The following is a 26,211-nucleotide window of genomic DNA, read 5'->3' as shown; positions in this document are numbered from 1 at the left end:
CTAGATGTTGTCTCATGCTATTTCATTTTTTATTATTTTTGCCACTTCCAGGTTGGATTAGGATCCAGTGCACGAATGCATTGGCTTCTTCAGTGACTTTCTGGAAAAGAGTGGACTTGAAGTGATCTAGAGGCAGTAACTTGGTCCTCTGTACACATTTTTGCAAAGCACTACAAGCTAGATTCCTTTACTAGGTCCAGAATATGCCTTGCTAGGAACTTTCTCCAGGGACTCTTGGACTCTATTTCTCCTTTTCCAATAATCTGGCCATAAAGTTTACTCTGCTGCAACACTGATTCAGTGTTTAACATAATACAGTTGTGTAAGTAAATTTACCATAACAGTAGATGTTTTAATAGATCACTGTTAAAGTATCTGTCCCCTCTATCCTATCCCTTAATTTCTGTTAATTAGTTGTGTTGCCAGGGTGTCAATGCATATACCCTTGTTTATATAGTTTCTTTTGTATTACAATTCCTAGAGGTTTGTTTTCTTTATGGGTGTTAACTCCCTTTTTAGGGTAAGAAATCTGTGAAAGTTTTGCACTCTGTCTTTTTATATGGAACTCTTCTGAAGCTCCTGACAGAGCGCATGGAGGTCACCCTTTAGCTTTGAAAAACTGGTAGCAGTCAGGGTAGGACCCATATAGCTTTGACTACTCTAGCAGTGATCTATTAGAACATCTTCTGTTATAGGAAGTTTACTGAAACAACTGTACTGTCTTCAAAATCAGTACAAACAACTACTTCTAAAGAACCTTCACCAACATTTGAAACTACTAAAAAAGTTGATGATATGGCATCTTCTTGTCCTGACAGTGAAAGGCAAGTTTTGATAATTCCATGAAAAGCATTTGGACTGTAAAAAGATGAAAAAGAAATGGAAAGGATAATACTGAATAACAAGACAAATTAATAGTAAAAAGAAGTTATGTACCTACCATAATGTTCCATTTGTGTTGTCATTCTTCATTTATCCTTGACATATGGGTTCAATTCTGAGCATTGGAACCGGCTTGGCCATTACTACAGCCCATGAGAACCAAAAACACTCCAGCTTAAGTCTTACCAAGAATGTTAATATCCACTTCACCTCAGATAGAGTTTGCAGATAAACAGGACAAAAAAAATCATAATAACACTTTTATTAAGACCATATCTGGTGTCATATATGAAATAAATGTATAACTAAGACCAGAATTCGTTCCACCAGAAGGTCTGAATGGAAGGGGATTGGAGGGTGGGGAGTCAAGGATAAATGAAGATCAAGAACACAGATGGAACATTATAGTAAATACAGAACTTCTTTATCTGATGTTGTCAATCTTCATTTATTCCTTGACATATGGGACAGGGTCCCCATCAGCCTTACATCCTGGGAGAAATCACAGAAGGATATTTCTGAGCACCATAGAACCAAACGATGCTCTTCCTCTATAGACCAAATCCAATATGTAATGAATAATAAAGGTTTATGGAGAAGGCCATGTCACAGCTGCACAAATAGCGTCCTATGGAAGCCTTAGAATTAAAAGCTGCTGAAGCAGCTATGGCTCTAGTAGAGTGTGGACTGACAGGCTCAGGCAATTCAACTTTCCTCTTGCATATGAAACTCAGTCAAATGGAGGTGGCCCAGACCTGCGAGTATAGCCCTCATCTTTAAATAGGTCCAAAGGAGCAACACAAAATACTAGGGTGTACTCGCAAAGGGAAAGTAGACCTGTATCAAAAAAGTCCTAGTCCTTTTAGACTTGAGTGGTATTTTAGTACCAGTAAAATAGCCAGGACTGGTATACCAAACCAAAATGCTCAGTAGTGGTAGGAAATGCACCAGAGAAAGGAATCTCTCTCTGCCTTATCGGTCAGCCAGTGTCCCACTGAATCTCCAAGAAATGTATAGTAGGCAGTCCAAATAACTGGCAGACAGAAGATCATTTTACAGTCCTTTATTATTGCATCCAAGCACTGCTTAGTGTTACAGAAGATTACAGGGTTAAGTCATTGTTTTTATTGCATAGCAAATGGGATTGGCTAGGGCTGGTAGCCAGTCAGTGTGCGTAAGTGTGTAAGAGTAGGCTGAAGAATTTATTCAAATTCTTGCAGAAAGATGAACCCAGTCCTCACACTCCCATTGGATAATGAAAGAGATCATAAAACACCAATCAGAATTGTTACAGTTCCATCTACAGCTTAAATAACTCTTGAGTGTTCAGTCACTAAAATGCAGTGAGTAAAATGCAATGCATTTTTGTCCACAAACCAAAGTAATTTAATTCACATGCTAAAAGTGTCAGATGGATGGCTAAGTACACTAAACATATACTGCGTTTTCGAATTTCTTCTTCCGGGATGCAATCATACTCTAATGAGAACTGCAGTGGGGCTCATGAGGAAAAGCAGTGGTGTCTTCAGTAAGTTTCTAATAGGTTTTTAACAAAAAATTCTTAATTGTAGAGACTGAAGTTAATGAAATTAAAATTATTTTCTTTTGTTAGTCTGGGACAGAGCAGTGTTGTGTGGACCAGGAGACGTAGTAGAAGCCAAAAGCCCTCAAATGGAGAAGTAAAATGGACACCTGCCCTGGTGAAATGGAGGATCTGATGTTGTTAATCTTCATTCATTCCTTACTGATGAGTGTTGGTTCCATCCTCGGAACCAAATTGGCTGTTACTACAAGCTCGTGCCAGCGAAAAAACTCTTGAGCTAAGCTTTTACCCACAGTGCCCCTCTCTTTATTACCTCAGATCTCGTTTGCCGCATACTGAATAAAGATGTGTCAGGACAGCTGTCAGCTAAGTCATTTAAAATTTTTCTTATTTTGTTTCTTGTTAACCCTTCCTTTTTGTTATTTGCATATATCTAGTTAGCCTACTGTTAGTCACATAACTTTTGCTTATCTGTGTGTGTCCCTCTCTCTCTTTCCTCCTTTTTACTAAGTTTGTTACTCTTTGCACCATTGCTGGTACAGACCTTCCTTTACATTTGAGGTAATTCCCAATACCATTGTTGGTATTGCCCTTTTTTCCTTTCCCCTTTACTAAATTTATAAGAAAAAAGAAAAAAAAAAGGAAAAGAAAAAAACAACAACTTTCTTCTTCTTTCTGGTTGAGAGTGTGTGTTCCTGCATGTTGTCATTTTGTGTTTTGTAGCTAAATTGTATTTTTTTGTACTAACATGTCTGAGAAAGAGTACAACTAGTTTTAAGTGCTGTGATCAATGTGACAGGAAAATGCCTAATGTGGACAGCCATGCATCCTGTGTCTACTGTCTCGGAGTACCGCACCTATCTGTAAACCCCCTTGTGACATTTGTAAAGCTTTTAGCTCCTGCACATTGGCAGAATGCAAGAATAGACTTATGCTTAAAGGTCTCCTTAAATCTCCATTTGTGGAGGCTATCTCTGAGGTGGAGGGCTCATCCCCTCCAAAGAAAGAACACAAAAAGAGGAGTAAATCTTTACCCTCTTCTCCTCACACTAGTGAATCCAAATCAACAAGGCTGAAAGCAAGAATCTCAAAATTGGCACCAATATCATTGGCACTGGGACCTCAACCCCCTCTTCAATTCCAGCACCTCAGCAGCCGACTATGGTGCTGTCCTCAGCACCTATTCCTCAGACTCTGACTTTGACACCAATTGTGACAACATTACCAACTTCCCTTTTGTCACCAAAAATAGTCATTCCAACACCGGTCACTTCCCCCCTTCCTATACATCATGCTGGTCCTTCAAACTCAGTGCTGAAAGGTGAAATAACCCCTTGGACCCGTTATTCCCCTTTGGTGGATCCATTTTTTGGCCAACAATGCAGCCCCTTTCTAGAGTGTCCTGACTCCCCATCAGGGATATCCAACCACTCCTCCAGGAGCCTTTTGGAACTGGATGTATTGAGGCTTGTGGATCAACTCCTGGTGGTCAAAGATTTTCCATTGCCCACCAAATCCTCCCTCCCACCTGGAGCTGAGGAATTTTTGCCACAGACTCCTACATACTATCCTCCTTTGACCTCCCTGGAGGTATCAGAGCCTTCAACACCGACGCCAACCCCAGTTCCAGCTTCTTCGGCTACATTGGGATTCTTGGGATTGACACTGGTCTGTCAGCACCATGATCCCTAGTGTGACACCTGTTTTTTTCTCGGTGCCATCTACTATGGTTCCAGTTGTTTTGGTGGAACCAGGTCCTCTCATGGCTCCTTCCCTAGGAGTGGGTTTGTTGGAGCAGGGTGTGACCCCAGTCCTGAGGTTGTCTTTTTCAGTTCCGGGCTCCCATTCCTCTTTGGGTGGACCTGCTTTCCAGGTGATGGAGAGGGCACTTGCCCTTGCAGGTTCTCAGCTGGTCCCTTCAGTGCCAGAGACCTATATATACATTTCCTCTGAGCTGCAGTTGACACAGCCCACTACTCAAGGACACTGGGCACAGGAACCTTAAGACATCCTTCCACAAGGTACTCACTCTGCAGAGTCCTCCTCAGATGTCCCTGCTGATGAGGTATCTCACAAGAGATCATGCAAGAGGAAGCATTTGGATTCCCCTGAAGAATCCCTCACTGAAGATGTGGACTATGATGAGGGGGAAGGGTCCTCCATGGTCACCCACCGAGAATGCCTGCTTTGGAGACATGCTAAAGATCCTGAAGCAGCGGGAAGACTGGAAGGCCACCACCCCTTCCTCAGAGGAGTCTTTGTTCTTGCAGGCTTTCCATGCTCAGCCGTCTACTTCCTGGGTGACCCTGCCTGCAGATGACCTGGTTCAGCTCATAGTGCAACATGCCTGGAGGAATCCTGATACCATTGAATCTATCCCCCAGAGACCAGACAAAATTCTTTTTTCCTGCAGAGGACAGTCCACACTGGTCCAAGGGCCTGCCAGAATATGCTATGGTTGTGGCGGCGGCCACTAAGAAAAAGCTCACTGAGGAGAGCTCTACTGTTCATTCCTCTAACAAGGGAGTCTCAGGCGATAGATTAGGGAAGCGGGTGTACTCTTCAGTGACCTTTGCCATTTGGACCCTGAACAGTCTGGCACACTTTACCTGGCTTCAGCGAAATCTAATCTCAGAACTCTCAGAAACCCTTGCAAGAGCAGTTTCTGATGGGGTACATGACAAAGTTGCCTAACAGCTTGCCACCCTGGAATCTATCTCTAACTCTTCCATGCAGTTGATTTCTCATTCTACTGAAGGGGCAGCTAGAGAAGCAGGTGCAGGCGTTATCACTAGATGTTATGCCTGGATGCGCTTATGTGATTTTGCAGATCCCTTTCAGTCTTCCTTCTTGAATGCTCCCATAAAGGCCTTTTCTCTTTTTGGCCCTAAGGTAAAAGACATTTTAGCCAGGTGTAAAAAGGATCATACTACCTTGCCTGCTGTAGGCATATGTTTTTCCAACCCCCCCCCCCCAACAACCCTATTCTAGGAATCAGAGGAGTGGAAAGATGTGGTACAAGAAATCCCAGGGTCCTTTCTGTGACACACGTGATGAGTTTTTCCCCATGGCAGAGGGGGGCTGTGTAATCAGGGATCCATAGAATTCTTCTCTGGACAACCCTATCAGCGCTCCTGAAGACAGGCTCAATTGCTTACTTCTGGAAGCAGTCGGGAGATGATTTTCTCTGCACCACCTTGCCTGGAAAATGATAACCACAAATCTTTGGGTGCAGACAATAATTGCCAGAGGTTACCACATCCCTTTTGACCTTTACCCAAGACCGCTAATGCATATTCCTGATGTTCCATCCAGTCAAAGGGAAGTAGCAGCTCAAGAAATCCAAAAGCTGCTTCAAAAAAGGGCCATCCAAATGTTCACACCAGACCACATAGGATCCGGATTCTACTCGAGGTTCTTTTTAGTGCCAAAAAGACAGGGGACTGAAGACCAGTTCTGGACCTCAGCATCCTAGACAAATTTGTCAGACAAATGAAATTCCAGATGGTCACGGTTCAGTCTATACTTCCTTTTCTGGAGAAAGACGATTGGATGTGCTTGATACATCTTCAGAATGTGTATTACCACATAAAAATGAAGAAATGCTCCAGAGGAGTCCTCTGCTTCCAGCTGGGAGCCAGTCACTACCAATTCCAAGCACTGCCTTTGGTCTCTCTTCGACTCCCAGAGTGTTCACCAAATGCTTGGCAGTGGTAACACCTCACTTGAGACTGCATGGATTCCAGGTGTTTTCATATTTAGACGATTGGCTCCTCACCACCTCAACCAAGCATCTACTGGTTTCAGCCACTCATTACACTCTACAACTACTGGAACACTTAGGGATAACAGTAAACAAAGACAAATGCAATTTGGCTCCTTCTCAAAGACTGAAGTTCATAGGAGCAAATTTCGATACTCAGTCTTGCCTAGTCACCCTCCCACTCCACAGGCTGGAAAGACTCAGATGTCAATTCTGGGTTATAATTTGTCAGGACAAACCTCCGGCTCAGGCAATCCTCCAACTACTAGGGTCAATGGCAGCATCAATAACAATAGTTCCACTGGCAAAACTACACATGAGACTTCTACAGTGACTTTTACTAATGCAGTGGTCTCTCCCTTTTTTAATTTCTCTAAGTCTTTTGGGTTTCTAGTACCATGACGAGAATGGACCCTATTCCTAAGTCAAAGTATGATTAAAGTTCATGAAATTAGTATTGTTTTAATCTTTGATGTCAGATAAAAGTGCTCTTCGGAGCACCCGCAATGTGCCCAGTAATGACTTTTTCTGCAATTCGTATGGAGTTACATGCATTGGTAACATATCTAAATATGATTGTAAATTATTTTTTATAAGACTCGTTTCTCCTACTACTATTGGAACTGTATGGGTATCTTTCTTCCACATTGCTCTCATTTCTGCCTGCAGATACTGGTATTTTATGACTTTGTGTCTCTCTATATGCAAGACACTATAGTCACTGGGTTTGGCAATTTCAATGATCAATGCTACTTTTGTCTTCTTTTCTTGGACCACTATATCCAGTTTTCTAGCATCTATCTTTTAAACTGTTAGTAATGGGTGATCCCATGTGATATAAACTTCATCATTTTCTATGATGCTTTGTGGCTCATGTTTTCAGTGTTTTTCAGCCACTTTGATACCATAATGTTTGCACAATCCCCAGTGCAACAGTCTCGCCACATTATTATGCCTTTCAGTATACAGTCCTTCTGCCATCAGTGTGTCACAACCAGCAACAAGGTGTGTGACTGTCTCCAATTCGGTTTTACAAAACCTACATTTGTCTGTTTCCCTCACATGTTCAATGGACTTTGTAAATCAGTGTGTATGTAACCCACTATCTTGGGCTGCCAGTATTAACCTTTTATTTCTTGGTTTGAATTCACCTCTCCTTAACCATTCCTGCATTCGTTCTTGATCAACAATCAATGATACTGGTGCCAGAAGATTTCTATAATTGCAGTTATATTTATGTTTTTTTTTCCACATTTATTGCCTTCTCATCTGGTCATTCACCTTATATTCTTTCTTTTGTTTTTTGGCACATTAAATTGCTACCTGCTTTTTTATCTACTTCCGGTTTGATTTCCATTCCAGCTTGACGTCGAAATGCTTCTGCTAAATTAAACAGAGAAGTCATCTTAGATTTATTCTCCTCATCTGTCAAAACTTTCACTACATTTGGATCTTGTGAGGTCAGTAGATGTGTGTGGAGCCCCACGACTGCAGATCTATACATGTAATCAGTTTCAAGGAGGCCCAGCCCTCCTTCGGAACGAGGAATATATAATCTTGGTATACACTGACTTTTATAAATGATTTGGTAAGCATATGAAGCATCCTTCTTGTTTTAATATCTAATCTATCCAACATTTTTTGGGGCAGTCAATCACTCCAAAACTGTACAAGAGGACAGGAAGAGCAAATTGATTTATAGTTTGGATCTTGTTCCTCGATGTCAATGCTGTTCTCAGGATTAATTTAAGTCTTCTAAAGCATTCCTTACAGAGTTTGATTCACATTTGTTCATGTGTTACTGCTGATCCTTCATTATTTCCCAAGTATTTATACACTCCCTCTTTCTCAAGCTCTTTTATATCACATTCTTGTCCCAAACTGATGTTTTCCTGGTGCTGCAGTTTTCCTGCTTTAAAGGTTGCTTTTGCACATTTATCAAGACCAAATGACATTCTAATATCATCTGAAAAAGTTTAGACAACCTGCAGCTGTACTTTCAGTTCCTCATCTGATGGAGCTATACAGTTTTAAATCATCGACAGAGAAGATGAGAAGTCATTAGACTGTTGTTTTCTAGGAGCCAAATTGTATCTATGGCCTAAGATGTTAAGTAAACAGCTTAATGGATTAATGGCAAGGCAGAATAGCAACGGTGACAGAGAGTCACCCTGGAATATCCCTCTTTGAATTTTTATCCCTGGAATAATAATCTGTCCTTTAGTATGGCTTAATTGCAAAGTGGTCTGCCATTGTTTCATGGTTACTGTAATGTAGTCAATCAGTGTAGGGTGTATCATATACATTTTTAAGCACTCTTTTATCCATGAATGTGGAATACTATCAAATGCTTTTTTGTAGTCAATCCATGCCATACTTAGGTTCTTCCCCTTTTTACAGTTCTCCACTATAACTTTATTTAACAACAAATGATCCTTTGTTCCATTAAATCAAGCAACTCTTCTCTTAGCTCATTTTCTTTCAAACTGAGGGCACATCCCTTGTTTTCCGTTTCCTGCGGGCATTCTATAGAATGTTCAATAGAATCTTCCTGTGGCACATTCTCTTCAATTTCATCCTGTGTCATCTGCTGCTCTGTAATATGGGAACTCACTGGCTTATCACTCCTCAACATTGACTGTATCAGTTTCCTGTTCATTTCCTTGCTGTCTAGCTTCAAATGAACATTTATATTGATTTCCTGTGGAAGGCTCCAAAATATCTTCATATGGCACCTGACCAATTGCTTCCTGTTCCACTGGTTTCCCCTTAATTTGGATATCCATTGCTCCATCCTGTTGTGGTGCTTTCTGCAGTAGTCCCCTTTGACTCACCCTATGTCCTTTCAAATCAGGATAACAAATTGGTGCAAACAAGATTTAATTTGATGGATGAAGCCAGAAGAGCACCTATGGAGTCGCCATTTCTCTCCCTCTCAGGCCAGAGCCATAGTGACCACAGACGCCTCCCTGATTGGGTGGGGGGCATTTCCAGGGAAGGGCAGTCCAAGGCACTTGGTCACCCTTGGAGGCCAACCTGCATATCAGTGTCCTAGAACTGAGGGAGTGCTTCTAGTGTTGCAAGCATTTCAACCTGTTCTCCCTTCAGGAATAATTGCCACCCAGTCCAACAACATGTCAGTAGTCTGGTACATTAACAAACAAGGGGGAACATTGTGTCGAGAGGCCATGAGAATTTGGCAATGGGCGATAGCTTCCAATCGCTTTCTGATAGCAACACACATTCCCGGGGATTCCAATGTAATTGCAGACAAATTGAGCAGATGCATTCTCCTACCTCATGAGTGGTCCCTCTATCCTGTCATAGCAGTGGAAATCTTCAGTCTCTGGGGCCAGCCTTGCTGTGATCTGTTTGCGTCCCTCTCAAATCACAAATGCTACTTTGCCCTAATTTCCCCATAGGTGGAGTCCCCAAGGGATGCTCTTGTGCATGATTGGCCCATGGGACTTCTTTTTGCTTACCCTTCCCTTCCTCTGATCCCACAATTATTAAAGAAGGCTCTTCTGTTGAAAAGCAGAGTAATCCTCATTGCATCTTACTGGCCCAACAAATTTGGTTTCGCTTTCTTTGGCCTCACCTAGTACATCAACCATGGATTCTGGATTCAACTCTGGAGTTACTGTTACACCCACAGGGGCTGATACAGCCAAACATATCGAACCTCAAGCTGACAGCTTGGCTTCTCCACTTCCAGTAATTGCCAGGCAAAGCAACCTTTCCTCCCCTATCCGCCACATTCTTCTGGGCTCCCATAAACCATCCACCAGGAAACTTTATCTAAGCAAGTGGAAATGTTTCATAATTTGGTCTCGTAAAAATGGAGTAAACCCTTTTGTGGCCCTGCTTTCTACAGTGCTAGATTACTTATCTAACCTCCTTCATTCAGGAGCTGCAGCTTCAACTATTCGAGTACACTTGGCGGCAATCTCCAGTTTCCATAATGGTTTCAAGAACTCTTCCTTGATTTCTGGCTTCATCCACCAAATTAAATCTTGTTTGCACCAATTTGTTATCCTGATTTGAAAGGACATAGGGTGAGTCAAAGGGGACTACTGCAGAAAGCACCATAACAGCATGGAGCAATGGATATCCAAATTAAGGGGAAACCAGTGGAACAGGAAGCAATTGGTCAGGTGCCATACAGCAGCCTCAGCATGCCCAACAGTTTCATCGACCACATTAGTACCTCAATGAACTTTCTCCATTTTACGAAAAAATACAGGCAGGACAAGCTCAAATTCCTCAACCTGATAGTCAGCAAAACCCTGGGCACCACTGAACAAAGGCATGATCTGTACCATAAGTCTACAAGGGTAAACCTTTTAATACATGCTCAAAGTATGCTCCCCCACAGGCTTAAAAGAAATGTTATTATGTCTCAGGGACTCAGAGTAGCAAGAATATCAAAGGAACTAGAAGATTTCATGAGGAACATCACTAACTTGGAAAAAAAATACGTCCTTGCTAGGGGTTACTCCAACAGACTGCTTAAGGATATTTTAAAACCATTATCCTAAAAAACTCCATAGATGAACTAAGGACATTTCCCACATTCAGAAACCCATGTTTGACCTCCCTAGGATTGAACAATGACAAATGGGACTGTAACATGATATTAAACTACTCATTGGACTACCAGGAAACCATCAAAGTCATTCTAGACAATTGGTTCATCATCAGAGACAAAAGGACTATTGGGCATATTTTCTCCCATAGACCAAACTTCACCCCCAGGAGATATAAGAACATCAAGGATTTTGTAGAGAAAACTGAGCCAATGGCCACTATGGTAGGAGGTACATTTTCCTGCAGTAACCCTCTCTGTGCCTACTGTGGCTACATGAGCCAAAAAACAGCTTTTAGTGTCCCAACAATCACAATGAATTCCCTGCACGTGTTAGGGGAGACTGCAACACTGAACGTGTGGTATATAGGGCACAGTTTGTCAGATGCAAAACTTTTTATGTATGAAAAACTGTCAACAAACTAAAATCAAGAGTGGCTAAATATCTACATGACCTAAGTTACCTCTACCTTTCAAACCCACTTGCTGTGCATGCAAAGCACAATACAGGGCACAATATCTTCAAATTCCACATTCTCGACCATATTCCTAAAAAAACCCTTCAATGGTAACCACAATGATTTACTGGAGAAAAAGGAACTAATATAGCAGATTAGTCTAATGGCACAGAAAAAAAAACATGACAGAATACCTCAAAGTCCATCATCCCAATCCTCAACCTCAGAAAACTTGACCACTATAAATATCACTAAGGATTAAGACCATTTTTCACATTAGCTTTCCACAGAACCAGGTCAGTTTATAGATTAGGACTATAAGGGTTTCTGTTGCCTTTGCTTAAGCTTTGGAGTACTAGATGTTATTTTTTTCTATTTTTACTATTAAATTCTGGAACACTAGATTCCATCTTTGTATCTCCACTGTACCTTTGTACCTTTCTCCCGGTTTCACTTTTTACTGGTAGGTGTTCTCTTTTAATTCATTTTATTCACTATCTTACTGTTTTTTTATCTGTAGCTTTTATTTGAAATTATTTTGAGTTTTTTATCTGTAATTTTCATTTGAAATTCATTTGAAGTTATTTAAGGTTCTTTGTATTTAGCAGTTTCAGTCTTCAATTTTGATTATTAACCAAATTCTATTTACCTGAGCATATAAAACTTTATTGTAACTTTGTTACTACTGTCTCTTAATTACAGTCTTTCCTAATAAGCATTGCACATTGATGGTGTTGGTTGAAAGGGCTTTTAGCTCAGACTCTGGCTTTCCACTTTGAGTTATAGCTTTTTGTTTGTGTTATGTATAGAAGCCAGTAATACTGTTAACCAACCAGTATTCCTTTTTAGCATAGTCCATCTTTTCTGTTTCATTTCTTGCTCTTTCTTTTGCATAACTTTCTGGTCTTTGGCACTCCATCACCAGCTTTTATCAAGTACTTTACTTGCACTGCTGGCCACATATGTGTTTTGTTGTCCTCACATATGCTGTTTTGAGATGCTACCTCTCTTCTTCAGTTCCACCCCCCCCCTTCCTCTTTTTCCGGAGGTGGTATAGCCATGAGTGCTCATTTTGAACTCCCATGCTTTCACTCTAGTAAACTTCCAGATCTTCAGCCTAGTTTCTGCTGACCTTAGAGCCTTGTCTGACCACTGCTTGCAGCTGATTGTAACTAACAGTGGTTTAAGTTGGGGACCAAATTTTCACTAGGAAGACCTTGCAATATATTATTTGAATCCACTGCCCTTCCTTAGTAAGAGGAAGTCTATCCATGTTTGCACAGACAAGTCTTGGGACTTTCTTTGCTGATGAACGTCTTGGGACCTTCACTGTTTGTGAATTTTGTGTTGGTCACCATTAAGCCTTTTGCCAGAAAAAAAAAATTAGAATACCTTCTGTCATTTTTGTTGTTTCAGCTATGTGTACCTAGCCAATCCTCTGGTCTTGTTCTGTTCTGATATGAGCATTCAGGTCCATTTTATCAAGACCATTTGATTGTATCCTACTTCATAGAGGAGGCCCTGCAATCTGAATGTCCTCTTTCTTACCAGTGCAGCCCTGCTGTGAAGCACAGGCTGAGAACATGAAGGCTACTATGTCTTTTCACTGGAGTCTAATTACCACGATTCTGTCACTGATCCTGATGACATCCCTCACTGTCTTCAGAAGATTGTCATTGCAATTCCCACACTTTCTAATATGCCATCCTCCTGATTACAGACTGAGAGTCTGATACCAAAGACTTCAATATGCTCCCTTCCTTGTCTCATAGGCACACAACATATCCAGTCTCCTTACCATCTTGTCGATATATCATGGCACTGAATACTGCAAATTCACTACTGTGATTCACCTACAATTTAGCAGTAGTGCATGGCATGTCTTTGAAATTTTTGTACTTGCAATTTAGACAAAGCAGCTCATACTTTTACAAAACTGTAAGTCACCACATACTTTAAACGTATGTGGTAAGTGGAAGCACTGATACAGTGGCACATTGTGGAGATGTGCATATCCAAAAAGTAACCTGAACCTGTCTACTTTATCTGTAAGTCTGTTTGCTTTAATCTGTGTAGCAGTGTCATGAAATGTAGGTCATATTGCTGTATGGTATTTGACCAGGTTGAAATATTGTAACTTATGTTCCCTATACCATATATCCTTTAAACTGTTTCTGTAACAGCTCTCTTGTAACACATCTTAAGCCAGAGTCCAAATGCTAACCTTGGAAATCTGTCTTATAAGAGCTATTTTAAATGTGCATTGGTTGAAACTAGCTTCAACTAGTTTTAATTTTCCAGAACTCTAGGTTAGCATAAAGAACAAAGGAGAATTTTGCATTCAGCATTGTTTCAACTACTTACTCACTTGTCTGATGTAAAGTTTCCTTTGAATCCATTGTATAAGCCTTGAAGCTATATGCATATTCTTAATTTCTCTTGTTTTGCTAGTGTTGTCATAGTTGTTAACCATTCACTTGATTCCCTTTCCTTTAATGTGATTCTTACTTTTATCCATCAGTTCAACTGGACCTCTTCAATGAGCATGAATCAACAGTATTAACTCAGAGGAACTCTTAGTGTGGTATTTGCTTGCAGATAGCCCAAGCCATGAAGCAAATTAGAATGTATCTGCAAAATATAATCAGCATTTTGTACCATGCTTGTAGCACTCTGAGATTGTCTCTGAACTTGCGAAGTAATACTACAAAAGCTTTTTTATTGTTACACCAGCCACATTATTATTATTAATAATAGTAATAATAATATGATTCTCTGCTCTGTTAAAAAGTATCTGAGTATCAGATGTAGTCAGTAATTAATTTACTCTGTTTCTGAAATACACTTTATGCTGCTATATGAACATACAAGGTGTTTTTGCAAACAAACTTCATGATAGTACATGCATTCTGATTGTATAATTTCATCATATCATAAATTATATCAAGTGCATCACAAGCACTGCAACCCAAATGTTTGAAAGCTTTAGCTACTTTTCCATGGATACCACTTGAACCAATAGTCTGTATTTTTTGCAGTTGCACTCCTAATACAGTCAGATTTCTCCCAAAGGCTTCACTTTATGCCTGAATATGTCAGAAGCTTACATGTGGACTTACAAATCTTATTCCACCCATCTGTGCTGTTGAGTTGTGTCCAGCTCCATTAGTGACTCCACAAACAGCCAATGCTATCTACAAAGTTTACTAGGAAAGTAGGAAATGGAAGTAGATTGCCAGACCTTTCTTCTGTAACTCACCCACACACACACTTGTGGAAATTTTAGAGTCACCTATCCACCTACCCAATGTCTTTGGATGTGGGAGGAGAATGAAGTACCCAGAGAAAATCCACACAAATACAGAGAGGACATACAGAAGGTACCTCAGTTGAGAACTGAAACAAGAGAACCTCCTGATGTGAATGCTACTTACTGTGCCACTGCATACTTTGTTACTTAGATTCAAATTGAAGTGTCTGTAAGATAAGTACTGTTATGGAACAGCAGGTTAAGAATAAACATAGGTTCTAGAGATATTTACTAGACATGTGGTCCAGAAGACCACTGAAGATCCTAGCCTAATTTTCCAAGTGCCGAAGTGCTGTGTCTAGTTAAGTGACTTGCTCATAGTTGCTCAACAGGCAAATCAAGGCTGAAGGAATCAAACCCTAGACTATAGGAAGCAGCTCATAGTCTTAATACTGTGTGTGAACTGCCAAACCAGACCAAATAAATGGAGGCAAATAGTCCCCTGTAGACCAGATCATATTGGTAGATGTTGAGAGGATGTCTGAAACCTTCAAACAGTGGGATCAATACCTTAAATGTGAATTCAGAGAGCATACAGCATTCTTCCCCTGTATCTAGCTTAAACATAGCACTCAGGCCTTTAATAATTAGCTTTTTTTCTCCAGTCTGTTTCACTGGTACTACATGCAGCTTGAACTGAGTTCACAATTAGAAGGAGAAAGAGATACCCTAAGTCCCTCCATTTTGATTTTTTGCTTATTTACTGCATTCTGCACTTTTTTTTTTGTTTTTAACTAAATTGCATTTATTTAAACTGTATTCATTTTAATATTGTTACACACTCAAGTGTGCTAGCTTGCACTACATTTTGTACTTTATTTACTGCATTTTAGCTTATTTTTCCTGTACTAAGTAATTTTTAGTTTGTTCTCTGCCTTGTTTCCCACATTTCCTGTGACTAGTGTAGTCCAGATACAGAGTTTCTGTATCCTAGACTGTTTGGAAGTTTCTGAGTCTCCCCAGGCCTTTCTGTGTTGGAGGGAAGCCTTCTAGCTTATCAGTGGGAGTAGTAAGCTCTAGGAGCCTATCTACCACAAGAGGAGTGGTTTCTGGCCCAGAACTTGTAGTTTATTGGCCATTTGGGCAGTTTTCCATCCCTTTTAACTTTCTGGCTTAAAAGCCTCCCATTTGTGCCTGTTTGCGCTTGTTTAACTCTGCAAATCCAGAATTGGCATCCTGCTGACTGCAAGAGCAACTAAAAGGAGAAAATGATACTCTAAGTGCCTTCATTTTGATTCTTTGCTTATTTACTGCATTCTGCACTTGTTTTTAGTCGTTTTTCACTAAATTGCATTTATTTAAACTGTATTCATTTTAATATTGCTACACACTCGTGTGCTAGCTTGCTCTTGCTTTTGTACTGTATTTACTGCATTTTTAGCTTATTTTTCCTGTATTAAAGAGTTTTTAGTTTGTTCTCTGCCTTGTTTCCCCACCTTTACTGTGACTTGTGTAGTCCAGATACAGAGTTGGTGTATCCTAGACTGTTTGGAAGTTTCTGAGTCCCCCTAGGCCTTTCTGTGTTGGAGGGAAGCCTTCTAGTTTATCACTGAGAGTGGTAAGCTCTAGGTAGCCTGTCTACCACAAGTGGAGCAGTTTCTGGACCAGAACTTGTAGTTTATTGTCTGTTTGGGCAGTTTTTCCATCCTTTTCAAGTTTCTGGCTTAAAAGCCCGGGTTTGTGCTTGTTTAAGCTCAGCGCAGCTGTGCTGAGCTGAGGGAAACTATTACAGGTGCCAAAAAAGTCTGCTCTTCAATTTTTCCCTTAGATCTTGCCTGTTCTTTTCTCTCTTGCACTTCTAATAGCTTAATCGCCTTGTACTCATCAGGCTTTTGTAGCATTTATTGTACCACACCTACGTGCTATCAGCACTAGTTGTTTTACACAGTAACAGCACCAGTATTTATTAGTTATGACCACCCCTCCTGGCATGATTAAAGGGCAGTTTCCTGTGCTTTCTCCTGCTAACCTGGTGCACTTGGGCATTTTGAGGCAGTGTAGCAACTGCCTCATGTACACAGACAACCCTCTCCTCCTACCTCTTAACACTCAGACTTGTGAGAGATGCTCTTATATCACCAAATTGGAAGCTATGCACTCTCCAGCCAAGACTGGACTAGCTGGTCAGGAGGAGAAGGTCAACACTTGCACCACACCACATGGAACACATAGCCCTCCAGAACACCCACCAGCACAGCTCACACATAGAAACACAAACCACACATCCAAATTCACAGAGGCTCTCAGTAGAAATTTACCCAAACAGCAGAGACCTCCAAGGCAGAAACGCAATTGACCACCACAACACAACACCAACCACAGGACACATAGCCAGTGGTGGCTGGTGACTTCAAATCTAAGGGGAGCTGCAGGAGACCGCTGAATGGGTGGGGCCAATGAGAAGGAGTGTGGTCAACTAGAAAGGGGTGGGGCTATGCTAAAAAACAAAAAAAATGGGACTTTAATTAAATACGCTGCCCTGGGTGCCAAACCATCATTATGAGAGTCCAATCAAGACAAAATGAAGTCTAGAAGAAAAAGAATATTTCAATGCATCGGCTACATGACAGCATACTTAATATCTAGATGGAAACAAAAAGGTTGTGAGGCATGAAAAAATAAATTACTTTTTAACTACATTACTGGAATGCCAGTCAAAATCAAGTATAAAAAAAACAAGCAGCACTCAACTCAAACCACTTCTCCTTGCACTGCAGTTCTAATTATAATTTATGTTCAGCTTTATAAAAGTAACAAGTAACATGCTGAAAGTAGCAATCTCTGTGATACCCTCACTTGTAAAAATATTTCTTATCCAAAAAAGACCTGTTGCCTAACAACAACTATCTACTTGTTTCATGAGGAAAACATGATCAAAGTAAAAAATGAACAGCAAACAAAAAACAAGCTCAAGATAAATTGCTTAAAGCATTACTGCACAGGTTATGGACCACACATGATAGATTGGCATTTTGTTTAGTTTACGTGTAAAGCCTGCAAAGATGACTGCAAGTCTCCTACAAATGTAATGAGTTTCTAAAAATACTGTAATCCTGTCCTTTATTACAAATACTCTTATATGCATTTCAATACCCAAGGCTTATACGATATCTAGTTATGTAAATATTCTCTGCATGGCAACAACAAAAAGGCTTTTGCAACAAAAAGGCTTTCAATGTTGGTAATTCTTTAACAGTATGCTTATTAAAGCTTACTTACATCTTACAATATCAGATAAGCTTACCTGATGCTCATTAAAGCATTGCTAGATAAACACAGACCAACAGGTACTGCAACATGCATTTTCTGAATAAGAAGCATAAATCAACAGTATAAAAATATGACAGAAAACCAGAACATTCTGCAAAATCAAGGACAGATGAAAAGCCACTGTAGTACTTGTGCCTACCTTGGATGGGGGATACTCTGCACACTTACACTGCATAACTGCTCCTTGCCTTGCTTGGACACATCCAGAGTCACTACATGGGGGAGTGGGGTACAAGTATGTCACAGTTTGAGATGTCTCTGGCTGTCGGTGATGAACCTGACACATTTGTCATACCTCTCAACCTCAGAGCAAGAAATCTGGACAAAACTATAAACAGAAGTGGGACAAAGGCCCAAAAATAAGGACAATTTTAAATATTGTTCTTATAAACCTAGAAAGATAATAGAATAGTAGGTCTTGTATTAGTATGAATTATCTGAAGGGTATGAAATCTGAAACTCAAATGCCTGTCATTATTCTCTAACTTCAATCTTTAATGATTTGCCACTAATTTGCCAAAAAAACACAATTTTATGAAAAACGGACCAAACGTGATGCAAAAATATAAAATAGCCACACAATATACCTGGAAACCTGTCAGAGAAGGGACACTTTTTAAAATATTAGTACTGTTAACTTGAGCAGCTGACAAAATAAGAGAATCTATGTGCATTTCTGAAATTAAAAGTAATCTATAACTCTGATCATTACAATTACTTATTAATTGTAAACCCTCCACGATTTCTTCCAAATATGCAATTTTGCAAAGGGATTATTAGGGGGAGAGCAACACTTTGAGCCAAAATCGGGGACAGTTGAGAGGTTTGGATATACCTAATTCTATAAAGCAATTTATTTGCACGTACCTCTCAACCTCTTAACGCAGGAAATCTGGAAAACGCCAAATATATTGAGGGAATATACAAACAGTACTAAAAATTGCTCTTGTATAAATTTAGACAGTTGACAGAATAACAAAGTATGCATTTTTCTGAAGGGTATGAAGTCTGAAACTCAATGTCTGTCATTATTTAGTGACTTCATTCCTAAATGATTTGCCAGAAAAACCACAAATTGTATGAGGAACAAACCAAAAATAAGAAGCAAAAAATCTATTCATTCTGCAAAAAAATGATCAGTTGAGAGGTATAGTTCAGCCGGGGCTGTCTTTGAGTTTGGTCAAATGAGGCCTCCCCCCTGCAGCCATTCCAATGTCCCATTATTTGGCTGTTTTACCCCATTTACCATATAATGTGCATACTGCTTTACTTCTATGATGATTTGGATTTCATTTAAGTTTTATTTTACATTTTACAGCACAAACACTAATAGACATCTGCTAAACAATGCAATGCAGTCTCACAATGAAAACAGATGTAGCATTAAAACTTATTTGCCTTTGAAAATCACATTCATTAAAACAGCATTGAAACCCACATTCAAAGAAAATACATCTGGCCAGAGGCAGATGAAGATTAACTTTGGGCTGTTTTCAAATCATAGGCCCCTTGCACAGGAAACATACATGTGTTCTTTGATGCACCTTCCTGAATGTATTAAATTATATTCTTTGTATAATACAGTACAGTTGTTGGTGTTTTAAATTTATTGTTTTGAATATTTTTCCAGTAAACAATGAAACAAAATGCTTGCACCAATAATGACAAAACTGCCCAATTCAGAACATTGCCATCATAAAAGTCTACTCAAACTTCTACAATCTGCCAGCATCAGTAAATATGCATAATCTCTGCAGAAGTAAACGTCATCTAAACAATTCCACATTAGGGAAATCTGTAACTAATGAAGATGTTGCTGCTAGCAAACAATGTTATATTTCATTGTTTCATCTGCAAATAAAGTGCCTGTTGCCCTTGAGGAATAAATTACCTATTTTACATTAAAAAATGCTAAGCTAGTAATATTGCAATAGGGAATGGATGGCAAACTGATAGGTTCATAGTTACTAGGTATCTCCGCCAAAGAGGACATTTTCAGTATTGCAGCATCCACCCCCTTTAAATGTACAAACTACCTGTTGTACTTTTAACAATGCAAGCAGACTCAGCATAAGCAGCACTAAACTTATCTTCCCCTGAAGCTCTCAGCTCCTTGTAAAATCCACTTGACACTCAACTGTATCTTTCAACTTTGCAGCATAAGAAATCTGGAAAAAAGCAAAGCCCAAAAACCAGGGACACATTTTAAACATTGCTTGTATAATCTTGGAAAGTTGCTAGAATAAAATATTGCATTATTACCATGCATTTCACTGCCATGTCCTGAACCCAGGACATTGTGCATGACAGTCAGAGCAACATACCACTATGCTAAATCAACTGTTTCTTGAAACAATGGAAGACTGAAACTTAAATGGCTATCATTTAGTGAATTCAGTTCTCACCATAGCTCTCAACCTCTTAGCACAAAACGCCTGGACAAAGCTTATAATGGGGGAATACAGCCCCCAAACATATTCAGTGAATTCAGTTCTCACCATAACTCTCAACCTCTTAGCACAAAACACCTGAACAAAGCCAATAATGGGTGAATACAGCCCAAAAAATAGGGACACATTTCAAATATTGATCTTGTAAATTAGTAAATTGCTAGAATAAAAGGTTTTGTGTTGCTATGTACTTTCTGAAGAATATAAAGTCTGAAATTCAAATGCCTGTCATTATTTAGTGAATTAAATTCAGAAAACCACAGATTTTATGAGGAACAGAACAAAAATATGAGGCAAAAAATTTGAGCAGTTTTCACAAGTGATGGTGGGTAGAGAATTCAGGATCTTGCTACCTGAATCCAAGGTACAGGAATTGAGTCTGAGTTATTCTCTAACCACTACTGTTACCTGAATCTCTGTAGCCACCAGGTAAACTTATCTGGGACACACACACATACACACACACACACACACACACACACACACACACACACACACACACACACACACACACACACCACCCTAGTGGCACTTAGAAAGCCTACAGTCAAAAATGCTGCATTTAACTAGCAATGTAATATGCTCATGGCCATTTATTTTTGCTTAGCAGCAGGGTTGTCTGAAAAGCCTTCAGATGCACTTGCCTGTTAAAGAGTGTCTCACTGATGTAAATTTTACAGATGTACTTGAAACATGCAATGCCAAAGTTCAGTTGTGCCTGAATGACCTACCTGAAGTGGGCAGTAAGAGTCTGTTCAAAGCTGTCTCAGTCCCAGCCTGTATCCCAGAAACAAAAGAGCTAAACATATGCTTGCTCTCTGCAGTGACAACCTTCTATGCAGTGATCTACCTGCAATGTGCAGCAGCAGCCTATTCGGGTAATTCTCTGTGATGTAAAGGCTTCCCATGTACCTTTAGTGTGAAATACCAACTTGTTCAGGAATGTCTCAGTAACATAAAGGCTGCAGATGTACCTGCAGTGTGTACTATCATCCTGTTCAGGTGTATTTTATTCATCTACCTGTAGTATCAACCTGTTCACTAAGCCTAAAGGTTTACTGTTAGAGGACGTAAAACAAATATACTGAAACCAAACAGCAGTAATCTAGGAAACCAAATTACTAATTCCTTGACTGTATTATTCCTGTAAGCATACATAATTAATACAAAGATTACATTTCAACATTGTCTCATATTTTAGCAGAGCAGATACTGTTTACATTGCAGAAGACTTCAGTGAATACAGGTAGTCAGTAAAAGTCTAAATTAGGCATTTGCATTCTATACATAATCATTTAATTTCTACAGATTTGTAATAAAATCTCAACACTCAGGCAACAGCCTGCATTACTTTTCCTACAGGACCCTGAGTACTTTACAAAAGAATTAAACCAATGTTTATACACCATAGACGTCATTGTGAAAGTGTGAAACATTAATGTACAAAAATAAGTTTGCAAAATTGGGGGTAATAATCAGCTGGAAAAATACAGGCTACTAAAATGGAAAAAGAAAGAAAATGAACTGATGAATATGTTAAGGTGTAATGCCTGGATACTAAAAGCCTTGAAAAAAAATATTTTTGCAAGTCACATTATCCAGACATCTTTCCACTTATATATGCTTGCTATGTCAAAGATTAGTATGATATCAAACTTTGTGTATAAACTAAATATCTGTCCTTAAGTCAATGTTGTGCCGCATCAGAGTTAAAATATATAAGTAGGGGGATGTTTAGGGGATGGATCTCCACCTCAAAAATTACATGTCATACCATAACTGCCTGTCTTGTTAAACATGTGCTATTTGCAACTAGAGAAGATAAATTGATATTCTGTATGTAAGAAATTCAGAACTTTTTTTTTTTCATTTGGGACTATTCTGCCTTAATGTTTTCCTTCAAAAGCACTTCAGTTTTCTGTTGTAGAACCATATCTTAATGATAAAAGAGCTGCAGATCTACCTGCGGTGTGAAGTACCCTGATATCCAGGAGTGACTTGGAAATGTAAGCACTATGGTGGCACTTGGAGTGTGCAGTATCAGGTCATTCAGGAATATCTCGATAGCCTGCTCACATGTGAAGCCAACTTTTAATTGTGCGAAGTGCAGTAACCTATCAGCAAAAAGTTGGACAAGAGCTTCAGTGTGCTAGTGTAGGTACAGATCCCTGGCAAGGTATAACAAGCCTCGCTTGCACAATGGTAACCATTAATACCAGGGACACATCTTTATCTCAACAGAAAAGACATACTTTGCCTTAAATCACATAACTAAATAGTTCCACACTGATGTATCCCATTACATCCGAGTGATACCTCCAGGTGCATCTGCAGTTAACTCCTACTGACGCCTCTAGGTGTCAAATATTGCTTGTTCATATTTGCATCAGTAATTCCAAAGCCATGCTATGTACAAGGTTTTAAAATATTTGATGTCAAAGCTTACACAATACCAAATTCAACTGCATTAATATCTGACCTCTGTCTAGTGCAGGTTAATAGATATTAACTGTTGTTTTTATTATATTAATTTATATAGATATAATTTTCACATTTTTCTAAATATCTCAACAACCAAGTAACACAAACAGAACTCCTTAGCCATATATAAAAGCTCTCAGCTAGATGAATAAAATTTCGCTAACAGTAGGTATGTAACTTCAGTGGTTGCTGAGATATTGTAAGCTGTTTACAAAATATTACAAATGTAATAGTTACTTTCTTTACAGTGACTTATAAAATTCGGTTTAAGACCTAGAATCTAAAGAATACTACCACTATAAAAATAGTTTGTGCTGAAGAGTTTGCTATTTATACTTCTTTAATAACTCCTATGATTCCAGAAATATGAACATTTGTTTGAAATGTGAGGACATAATTTGATTCTGTCAAAAGGCTTAGGCTCCACCCATTGGAAGTTACTGTGCAAACATCCTGAGCTCCATTGGAGTGAATGAGTTAATAGACATTTCAAACACTGATACAAACACAACTAATAATACTATAGCAATGCAATAAGCAAGTCATACATGCGCGCGCACACACACACACACACACACACACACACACACACACACACACACACACACACACACATATGTGCAAATACACACATGTAGAGATGTACACACACACACACACACACACACACACACACACACACACACACACACACACACACACACAAAACACACCAGTACCCGTTGAAAGTCCCAGCCAGCTCCATTTGTGAAGGATAAGTCACAGCCATTGGCAAGCTTGCAAGCAAGTCCCATAATCCAAACATAAACGTTACCGCTAGCCCTAGCCAGCTCCCGTGATGAAAACGTTCCTGTGAGAGCAGGCTGGATATCTAGCCTGCAGATGTTTCAGTCCGGTTCCCTTCCAGTCTGTGCAGGTTTAACCACACAGACTTCTGGGCATTTTTCTGCAGTTTGCTGCCTTCTGTCTATTCCGGACTGCGCTTAACTCAGTCTGGATTAGTTCCGGGAATGTGTGCATGTGTGTGAGTTCCAGGAATGCTCCGGGAGTGTTATTTTTTTATTTTCCTGTTTTTTTTTTTTTTCTGTTTATGTTTTTCATTTTCAGCTGGAGTCTAGCAGTCCAATAGGACAAGCTGCCCCTGCACATAGTTCACCTCCACAGTGTGCCCCTTAACCTAAGCCCTTAAGGCAAAACACCTTGCACAGCATACTAATCATATGAGACTCAATAGAGAGGCACACAGATGTCCCACTCACTAGGTTGAACAAGGAAAAGGTGACAGTCAGTTGTCTATCAGGTGCCAGGATCCGCCATATAACACATGCACTCAGGTCACTCCACAGCAAGTAAATGTATGACTCAGTCATTGTCCAAGTGGGTGTGAATGACCTGAGATGCGCCTCCCTGGAGTACATGAAAAGAGACATGATGGAGCTCTCGGATTATATATATAGGTATAATCTTAGCCCTGAGCAGTATCCTACTATCACCCAGAATGATACCACAGTACAAGCAGAAAATGATTGACTTCAACAATTGGCTAAGTTTCTGGAGTCATTCTAAGGGGATCCAGTATCTGTATGCATGGGATGACATGACTGACAGACATCGATGATTTGCCGGAGATGGCCTGCATCTGTCACCCCAGGGATTCCAAGTACTGGCTAAGGCTCTTGCCACCCCTATAGTGCCTTTTTTAGGTAGTGTTCCAAAGACCAAAATCCCACTGTAACAACTATAAACGAATACAATCTGAGGGTCATGCTGCTCAATGCTAGAAGTCTAAATTTCAAGATGCACTCACTCAAAGTGCTTCTCAAAATGGAGAAAGTCGACATTTGTGCTGTAACTGAGACCTGGTTTAAAGTGTCAGAAAACACTCCTGCACTTCCAGGCTATAACACATGCCACATCTTTTGACCCCTGAACATGGCCAGAAGCTCTAAAGGCGATGGTGTATCCATATTCATAAAGGATCTACACACCTCCAGACCAGTAGCCCAGCATAATGCATCTGAGATACTTCAGGTACAACTAACATTGGATAAGATGGCACTTCAGTTCATAGCCTGTTATAGGACCCCAAACATGTCCTTAGACTCCCACTCCACGTTCCTAAGCACCCTGGAGTCTATGAAGGTCCAGCCCAATACTATCATACTAGGAGACTTCAACTACCCCTCCATCAACTGGGAAAACTACTCCTGTACCAATGCACTGGCCCAACGCTTCCTAGAATTCATCAGTTCCAATGTCCTGGACCAGCTCATCCTGACTCCCACTAGAGGAAGCAACATCCTTGACCTGGTTATCACTAACATGGGTGACAGTTGCTTTACACCAACAGTCAATTCCACCCTGGTTAGATCTGACCACAAACTAATCACCATGGAAATCTACATCTCACCCACACCCTCCGCAAAAGTGACCACCTTGAAAAACTTCTCCAAAGCTGATTTTTGGGCTCCTGAAAATAGAGGTGGCTAACTTCATGGCACCCATGCCAATGGAAAATAGCTGCATGACTGCCAAATCATACACCAAAGCCCTGTATGAACATGTACATAAATGCATGGAACTAGCCGTACCCAATAGAACCAAGACGCTTTCCCCCAAAAAAAAGGAAGCCAATTTGGTGGTCTGCAGCTCTCAATAAACTCTACAACAGAAGGAAGAAACTGTTGCAGAGAAAGGTGAAGTCCCAAGACTGGAAAAACTATTAGCCTCAACAAAAAGTTGAGATCCCTTATCAAATCATCTAAAGCCAGCTATGAAGGCAGAATTGTGGCAGACACTAAAAACAACCACAAAGTCTTCTGTAGTTATATTAAGAATCTCCATGGCAATACCCAGATTTGCTCTGAGTTATTGCACGATGGTACCTCCTACACTGAGCCAATGGATATTGCTAACATACTAGCCAACAGATTCAGTGCTAACTTTTCCCCTCTCTCTCCCTAAAGGCCCAATCACAATACCAGAACAATGCCAGGTACCCAGCATTTCTGCAGCACAGGTAAGAGCTGCATTGTCCAAGGCGAAGAATACAGGATCCATGGGACCTGATAATATCCCTGGCTGTGTTCTGCATGAACTATAAAATGAACTGGCACCACATCTGTGTGCCCTGTTCAATCACAGCCCTACCTCAGGCTTTGCCCCTACTGAATGGCACATTGCTACAGTCACCCCTCTCCATAAAGGGGAACGACAACAGACCCTGGGAATTATCACCCCATTAGCTTGATGAGTCTGATATTTAAAGCTATGGAGCGCATTATCATGGACCTGCTTAACAAGGATGCAGGTTATCTCCAAACTCTATACTCCATGCAGTTAAGCTTTGTTAAAGGGAGATCCTGTCTGCTTAACCTGGTTGACTTCTTCGAGACAGTCACTAAGGCTGTGGATGAGGGTAAGGCAGTGCATACAACCTACTTCGATCTGGCCAAGGCCTTTGATACTA

The sequence above is a fragment of the Protopterus annectens genome, chromosome 8.part0 (assembly GCF_019279795.1).
Source record: "Protopterus annectens isolate FY-2018-M chromosome 8.part0, PAN1.0, whole genome shotgun sequence".
NCBI classification, from domain to species: domain Eukaryota; kingdom Metazoa; phylum Chordata; order Ceratodontiformes; family Protopteridae; genus Protopterus; species Protopterus annectens.
This window is presented reverse-complemented; position numbering follows the sequence as displayed.